This window comes from Typopeltis vanoorti, chromosome 1, assembly GCF_054136105.1.
Source record: "Typopeltis vanoorti isolate ZY-2024b chromosome 1, IOZ_Tvanoo_1.0, whole genome shotgun sequence".
NCBI lineage: Eukaryota > Metazoa > Arthropoda > Arachnida > Uropygi > Thelyphonidae > Typopeltis > Typopeltis vanoorti.
In genome coordinates, this window is record NC_143549.1 from 190505117 (window position 1) to 190514214 (window position 9098).

Genomic DNA, 9098 nt, shown 5'->3' on the forward strand with positions numbered 1-9098 from the left:
TACAGGGGTCGAACAACTCGGTTTCTCACAATGTATGCGCCCAATAGTCCTCACGCGAAATGTTTTTTTTCCTCTTTAGAACAGTATCTATTGGGGACGCAACAGTTAATCGTAGCGGGTGATTGGAACCGTACAGAGCAGCGTTTCTCAACCTTTCTAAGGCCAAGGACCAGTAAAATGCTGAAAACAATTCTACGGACCACTAAGTTACAGAGGCATAGCTGGGAGAGGGGGAGGGGCGATCCGCTCTAGGCGGCACTTTTTCGAGTTTAAGAAATCTTGCCATACTGTCTATAAAACAGCAATGAGTGATGAAATAGACAATGTCATCGACGATTTTGCTAACAGAAAAGCAAGAAAAAAAATTTTAGAATGTTGGAATTAAAGTTTACTTCAAAAATAAACATAGTGTTTTTAATTTATTTCCCTATACGTCCTTTTGACTTTTCGTAATTTTTTTAAAAACCTAAGTAGGAATTACTAACATTTCGGAAAAACTGTGCCATTTATAACATAATAAATCTAAAAGCATGTTTTGAATACATATGGAAACATAATTAATTAAATTGGAAGTAAACGATTAAAAGTGTATCATCAATGAACAATATTTTAATTTTTATTAAACAAATAAATAATATGATCTAATTATTTTACTACTTACTTTTAATGAGATGGATGAGCTTCTCGGCCATTCCAGAGTTGCTGGATATCGGGCTTAATATGGGTCAAATTCAGTCGAAGATCGGCACACACACGAACACGATTTCTGTATTTTGTTTTTATTTGAAGGAGCGATGAAAATCTTTTCTTACAAAGATAGGTTGTAGAGAACTACATAATGCTTTTCAATGCTTATGCAGATAATTCGAGAAATTCACTCCTCACTGAAGGCGAGATCCAAAATCGAGCCAAACCAAGATCACGAAATTGCATTTTAAGCCCACTGTCAATTGAAAGCTCAATTAACTGTTCTTTTTTCGATAACGAAAGGTCATTCTCATGACTGCAAGTCTGAAATGGATCGCGAACCCACAGAAATTTCTTATACAAGTTATTCGGAAAATATGTTTCAAAATTCCGTTTCAGATTTTTGAGGTGGTCACAAACCCTTTCCAGAAACTCAGAATCACCAAAAATATCATTTTCCACTAAAAAGGATTCCAATGTCGGAAAGGGGAAAATTGTCTGTCTTTTACATAATTAATTCATAAAACCAGTTTTTTTTTCCCTCGAATGCCTTTATTTTGTTGTTGGCATCAAGAACAATTAAAGAATTTCTCTGAAGGGAGAGATTTAGTTCATTTAATTTCAAAAAAATGTCCACGACAGTGTTGATAACCATGCTTCGTCAACAAGTTGTGATGCAAAATCAGAATTACGTTCATTTATAAATAATAAAACTTCGTGCCTTAATTGAAATGACCTTGTTAGTAGCGAATTTCGGAGTGAAACAAAAGTTGTATTAATATATATTCACTGCCCATTTCGTCGCAGAGTACTGAAAATAACCTGTTATTTAACGGTCGAGCTTTAATAAAATTAACTAGCTTTACAACGTTATATAGCACAGTTTTAAATTTTGGTGGCATTCCTTTGGAGGCTAACGCTTTCCTCTGCACGAAACAATGTACCCAATTCATATCCGGAGCCACTTCCTTGACCACAGAAACAACCCCACTATGCTTGCCTGTAAGGGCGCGAGCTCCATCCGAACAGAAGCCCATGCATTTTCCCCGCTGGATCCCTTTGTGTATTATGTAATTATTGAGAGTGTGAAATATTTCTTCTCCAGTGGTTCGGGATGGCAAAGTTCTACAAAACAGAATATCGTCATGAATGTTGTTATCATGCGCATATCTTACGTAGCATATTAACTGCGCATCATCTGTAACATCAGCACTCTTGATTATTTGTAATACATAATAACAGCTCTTCTAAACTCTTTCGCTTAACTGAGATTCTACGTTCCTGCTATTCATTATTTCTGTATTCATTAATTATTCATTATTAATGAATATTCATTAATTCTGCGACCTACAGTGTCATTGAAAGAGGAGTCAAATCAACATCTTTTAGTAACTTGTTGCCAGACATAGTTTTTACCACATCTTTCATAGCTGGAAGTAGCAAATTTTCCCCGGTAGAATGAGGTTTCCCTGTTTTCGCATATTCCAAAAAATGACCGAAATCGCACTTTAGTAAATAGCTGGCAACTAATTTCCCTAATTTTCACAAAAATTATCTCTGCCCGCATTAAATTAGGCATCCAGAATGTCATAACTAGGCCGCACGTTTATGGCGTTCCGCGTAGATCAATGGAACTAAATCTCCTTTTCCTCCTGGATCTCACCCGTCTCGCCAAAAACAAGGAATATCCACTTGCACGTCTCTCAACTGATCTGGAAAAAGCATTTGATTGTGTTAGGCACGGCTACTTGCATCACGTCCTTCAAAAAAGTGAGGTGGGACCTGGGCTGCGCAAAATAATCAAAAATATTTACTCAGAAGCCTCCACCTACGTAGCTATAAACGGATTTATTTCGAAACCGATTCGTATGAAAAAAGGAGTAAGGCAGGGCTGCCTGCTAAGCCCCCTACTTTTTTCACTAGCTTTGGAACCCTTCCTCAAAAAAAAATAGATTACTCTCCCGCAGTCAGAGGAATACCGTCACCTCTAGTCTCGAGACAGAGCAAGATTGTGGCATATGCTGATGGTGTAGTTCCAACGCCACGAGATTGATTCTGTCTGCATCTACTTTGGCATATTGCAGCAATTCAGCACGATCAGTGGTCTACACGTAAACGCAACAAAAACAAAAATTAAAATATTTGGAAATTTCCACCTAACGAGTCTTCCATATGGTTTAACTCCGCTAGTACATCCTCTTATAGTACTTGGCGTCCCTTTTCTGGCCAGTCCGAAACTACAGGACTCCTGTAACGGAAAATTAAAGCCTTTTAAGACCAGTTATTTGTCATTCTTCGTTAGAGCTATATTATATTAAAAATAATCATCACCCCAGTGCTCATGCTTGCGATTAACGTAACGAACATAACAGAAGTTCAAGAAAATCAACTTAACCCACTAATGGATCTTTTCTGGAACAATAGGAAGCATGAAACTAGGAAAGGATACCTAAAACTTAAAACTAACCAAAAGGGAATTTCGCTTCCCAGTCTAAAATATCTATACTACGTGAACACATTTAAAACCATACGAGTAGTAGGGTAGGCACTCTGAACAAGATCAAGATAAGATAAGGAATTGTGATGTGGGTGGGTGTTGTTATGAGATGTAGATAAGTTACGTCATTTGTTAGTTGTAAATGAGTGACGTTATTGTTTTGAATGGGAAAGGGAGATATATTAGTGGATAAGGAATTGTGATTGGTGGGACACTTCTGACAATATCAAGATCAAGATAAGATAAGGAATCGTGACGTGGATGTTTGTTATTATAGATTTTGGAATGTTGGGAATTTCGCTGGGGCCCTCGTCTGTCAGGGACATCACGTGGTGTTTTGGGTTCTTTTATTGCCTTGTGGGTGATATTTAGAGATAAGAATCGTGATTATGTGTTTGGAAATTTCTGGGTAACATATGTCTCTCTGTGATATCACATGGTGTTTTAGTTTGGCTATGGAATTGTGGGCGATGTTTTTGAGATAAGATATCTTGGAATTTTCCCAGGGTGACACACATCCGACATTGTCGTCATGTTTTGTTTGGTTGTCTATAGATGGGTTTACTAATTTCCAATACATTATGGGGTATTTCTCTCCTGTTAAAAGGGTGGGAATTCTTAGAGTAAGTCATGATGGCGGCAGTCTTTTGAGCTTTTCTGAATAATTTAATTATATACTGGTGTCTGTCAAACAAACAAACACTTTTTTCCCATAGCTCATCTGTATTTTCTTCTATATTCAAATTCTAATTCAAATTCATACATTATTCATAATTCATCCGAATATTTTGATTTGTCTAAAATTAAGATCTTAAAGTTCAATAAATAAATAGATAATCAAATCGTGTGCGAATTCACGGCGATTTCGAAAGTGATCTTACTTAAACATACATAACACATCATGTTTGTTCTTTTAAGTTTACATATTTATTTCACAGATATTATTTACAATGCAATATGCGGAAATAGGAATTTACAGATATCACGAATGCATAAAAACTATTCAGTATTAGAATTGCGCTTACCGAAACATACAAGCAGTGATTATTGAAATTACAATTATCAATTGTTATTATTATTATTATTACGGGCAACTCCAGGGAGTCATTAGACTCATCGAGGGAGGCCCCAAATCATATTCATCACAACTATTCGACATTCATACAGTATCTATCATACCTCGCCTTAAACTCATTCACTGTCACAGCATCCACCACAGACTCAGGGAGCGCATTCCACTCATTCACTACTCTAAAAGTAAAGAACCCAGCTCTGACACCTTTACTAACCACACTTTTGCCCAGTTTCCATGGATGTCCCCTAGTCCTCCCACAACCAGCCCTGTTCTCAAAAATATCTTCTGAATTAATTTTATAGAAACCCTTCAGTAATTTGAATGTCTCAATCATATCTCCCCTCCTCCGCCTATCAACCAATTTTTGCAACCCACAAATCCTCAACCTGTTCTCATACGGTTCATTCCACAGACCTGCTATCATCTTGGTCACTCGCTTCTGGATCCTCTCCACCTCCTCCCCATCAAGAAGAAACCTAGGTGACCAAATCTGAGCACAGTAGTCAAGATGGGGTCTTATGAAGACTCGATACAGAGGAACAATAACCTGCTTGTCTCTGCTTGTCAACGTATTCTTCAGCAACCAAGTGATTTGATGAGCTGATTTGGCCACTTTTGCAATGTGTCCCCTAAATTTCAATTCCTTATCCACCAACACTCCTAAATCTCGTGCCTCATCAATTTCCTGGAGCACGGTTCCACCAATGCAGTAAACTGCCTCCAATCTTTTCACCCCAAAATGCATAACCTTACATTTTGCCACATTAAATTGACATCCATTCTCCCTAGCCCAGACCTCCAATCTATCCAAATCATCCTGCAAAATTTTGATGTCATCTGCATTCACTATTGCCCTACCCAACTTCGCATCATCCGCAAACAAATGAACTGTTCCTCTCAGATCCTTTCCTATATCATTTATGAACAAATTAAACAGCAGTGGTCCAAGAACAGATCCTTGTGGCACACCACTAGTCACTGGCCGTCTTGTGGACTCTACTCCTGAGTAAACCACTCTCTGATATCTCTCCGTCAACCCCCCTCCTATCCATCTCACCAACCCTATGTCCATTCCCATATGCTGCAATTTACTGATTAGAATTCCATGTGGTATCTTGTCAAAGGCCTTAGCAAGGTCCAGTTGAATCACTGTAAACCCATTACCCTTATCCAGTTCAGCCGTCACTGTGTTATAATACGTGAGCAAGTTACTGAGGCATGACCTACCCTTCACAAAACCATGCTGTCCCCGATACAGTATCCCATTTTCTTCTATCCAATCTTGTATTTTCCTCTTGACTATTTTCTCTAAGACCTTGATAATGATTCCTGTTATGCTGATTGGCCGGTAATTTTCAACAGCTGCCTTGGAACCACCTTTGTGCAGTGGAACTATTTTCCCCTCTTTCCACCCCCTTGGGACTGACCCAGTCCTGAGGCTCAAATTAAACAAAATGGTCAAGGGCACTGACAATTCTTTGGCCGCTTCACGTACGACACGAGCTGGTATACCATCCAATCCCACAAATATATTGACATTGAGGTTCTGTAATAGACTAGTTACCTCTACTTCATTCATCACAATTCCAGTATAAGCTGTTGGTTCTTCCATTTCCGCAAAGTCACCACCTGGATGATATACTCTTGCAAAGTGATCGCTCAGTAATTCCACAACATCGACTGATTCGGTTACCTCCCTACCCTCAGCATTTTTTAAGATCATTCTACCATGAGCATTTTTCCTTTTACTTGCAACATATTGAAAAAACTGTCTGGGATTCTCTTTAGCCTGCATGGCCAATTTCCTTTCGTAATCTGCTTTTGCTTTTCTTACCACCCTTGTTACCATCCTGGCCTGAGCTTTATACTGTTCCTGCACCTGATGGTCACCATTCTCCTTAAATTCCCTCCACAATTGTTTCTTTTTTTGCAGCTCAAGCTTAATAGTGTTATTCATCCATTTAACCCCTACCTGATTTATTATTCGGACTCTTGGTATACAGTCAACCATTGCCTCCTGCAAACAGTTCTTAACCACCTCCCATGCACTATCAACATCCAGCCCTTGCAGTTTTACATGCCATGGCATTGAGCAAAGCACACACCTAAGCTTGTCATACTTACCAGCCTGGTAGTTCCACATGTACCCTGTCTTAATTGTAAATTCGACTCCTTTAGCCACCTCCCAAGTCATGACCTTATGGTCACTCTCACCAATTGGTGGCAACATGGTCATGTTCGTTACAGCTACATTCTCAGTTGCAATTACTAGGTCCAGCACTCTCTGCCCCTGGTATTTTCCAATACATGTTGCCGTAGATAGTTGTCCCTTAATAACTGCATAAAATCCAATTCCTTCCTCCCATGTGCCCTCTCCTCTTTCCAGTCAATGTTACCATAATTGAAATCACCCATAATAATTACCCTCCTTCCACTCATTTCTTCTATTTGCTTATGCATACTATCCCCACCATCCACTCCATCACCCAGTCTATAGCAGCACCCAATTGTATGTTTTGTTCTGCTAGATTCTATCTCACACCAAACAGCCTCAAATGTGCTTTTTACCCATCCTGCAGTTCAACTTCTATACTCCTTGGCTGAAGCTCATCAGCTATCATCAATAACACTCCTCCCCCTTTTTATTCACCCTGTCACTCCTGAACACGCTATACCCATCGCATTCAATCCCACTAGCTTTATCATCTTCTGTCAGCCATGTTTCACTAATACCGACAACCTGTGGCCTGGAAGTGCCAACCATGGCCAAAAACTCTTCCTTCTTGTTCCTAATACTCCTGGCATTAGTGTACATGAATCGCAGAAGCCCATTTGTCCCATCCCTACTTTGATGCCTTATACTAACTATCCCATTCTGATTTGTTGTCCGTCGTACTCGCCCGGGCATAATATACTCATTCATACACTTAACTTCCCCCCCTAAAGTCTGCATATCTACTCCCCCCTCTTAATAAATCTAGTTTCCCTGAGTCTGTACATCCACTTCCACATCATTCATCAACACTCTTTCAAGTCTCCGTTCACCAACTCCATTCAAATGTAACCCATCTATCTTATATAAGTCCTTTCGTCCATCGAACTCATTCCACACATCCACAAATTCTACACCACTCTCCATGCATAACCCATGCATAAAGTCATTGGCAATTATGGCCCTCCTTCTAAACACTTCGCTGTCATACCGCGGTAAGATACTCACCATCCTAACTCTCTCACTCTTCTCTTTTGCTACCTCAAACAACTCCCTCACATCCTCTATCATTTCCATTTTGTCCTCTTTCAAATCATTCATTCCTGCCACGATTATCATCTCTTTCACCCTCTGTTTTTGCAGTCGAATAGATTCGCTGACGTCCTTTATGTTCGCACCCGGCTGGTACGACTTCGTTAAACTCTCAATTATTACGCCTCTTAATAGCGAATCTCCATACAGCACTCGCTCCTTCATTTTATTGACGTTTACGAACATTCTATTATTTGCCGTCACAGACTTCCGCCGGTTATTTGTTGGTACGTTCAACACACATTTTTCCATATGCTCCAGTTGTCTTTTGGCTCTGTCTATCGCGCCATTCAAACGGGCAATTTCGCTACTCGCATTTATCTCACCATTTTCATTATCGATCAGATCATCCATTCTTTCTGTGTTTCTACCTTCATTTACACTTTCAGCGACGCTCTCACACCTATCTGGCACTACCACGCAATTCTCTAGTACACCTCTTACTTCTCTAGTAAGCGCGTCTACGAAACACGCTTGAAGTCCTCATTCTCTTTACACTTTCTACACATATTAACTCCACTATCACTTTCTAACCAGACTGCTACCGCTCTTCGCAAGGCATACATCTCACAGACAGCACATTGCATAAATTCGTTTACATCAACTCTTAAACAAACATGGCGACCTGGCCGCCATTTTTTTGTTTATCGCTGCCATGTGTACACTATCTTTGCTTAAAAATAATAATTAAAATAACAGAAAACACGCCAAAATTGCACAGATACACCAAGAAACAAAAAGCAAACAATACTACTTAAATTTCTAGTAAAATATCTAATGTTAACACAAAATAATACTAATCTTTTCAGGAGCTCTCGACAAGCCGACGATCTAATCCGTGTGACACCAAGCGACCTTATGTTTAAGTTAAAAAAAATTAACTTACATTTCTTTCCAGAATGGGAACATCTTGGTACTATGCTTTTCTGAATATTCCAAATTGTTGATTTTAAACATATATTCATAGCACAGAACACAAACACAGGTCTCAAAATGCAGTTGACTTTTCATTATAGGTTACTGGGGCTAACATATATTCACAACACCTGTCTTTTGGTGACATATATATCCGCCAGCTATCAGTTGTTTCCTCTCTCTCAATGCTGATTTTTTTAAGTTTACACGGTGACAGTATTTCAAGCTTTCTGAATAATTTAATTATTTGCTGGTGTCTCTACGCCATTTTAAAATAAATAAATTAAAATAAACGGACAGTTAAATCAATTGCAAAACCTTTTGTATGTATTCTAGAAATTCTAATGATAATTTAAAATTACTTACAGTTTCCCAGAATGGCTCTTCTAAATACGAATATTAAAAAAAAATCAAAATAGTTGAATTTTATATCCACACCACAACACAAACACAAAAACCACAAAGAACGAAATTTCTGTAAATACTGTAACCCGAAATAGTTGAGTACTTCTTCCTTTAGATTTCAGTCCATAGATGCTATGTTATAGTCATGAGCAACATCCCCCCAGAGAATGGTTACTATAAACTGCGGTTTTCTTCAAATGGGTCTTTCATGAAGA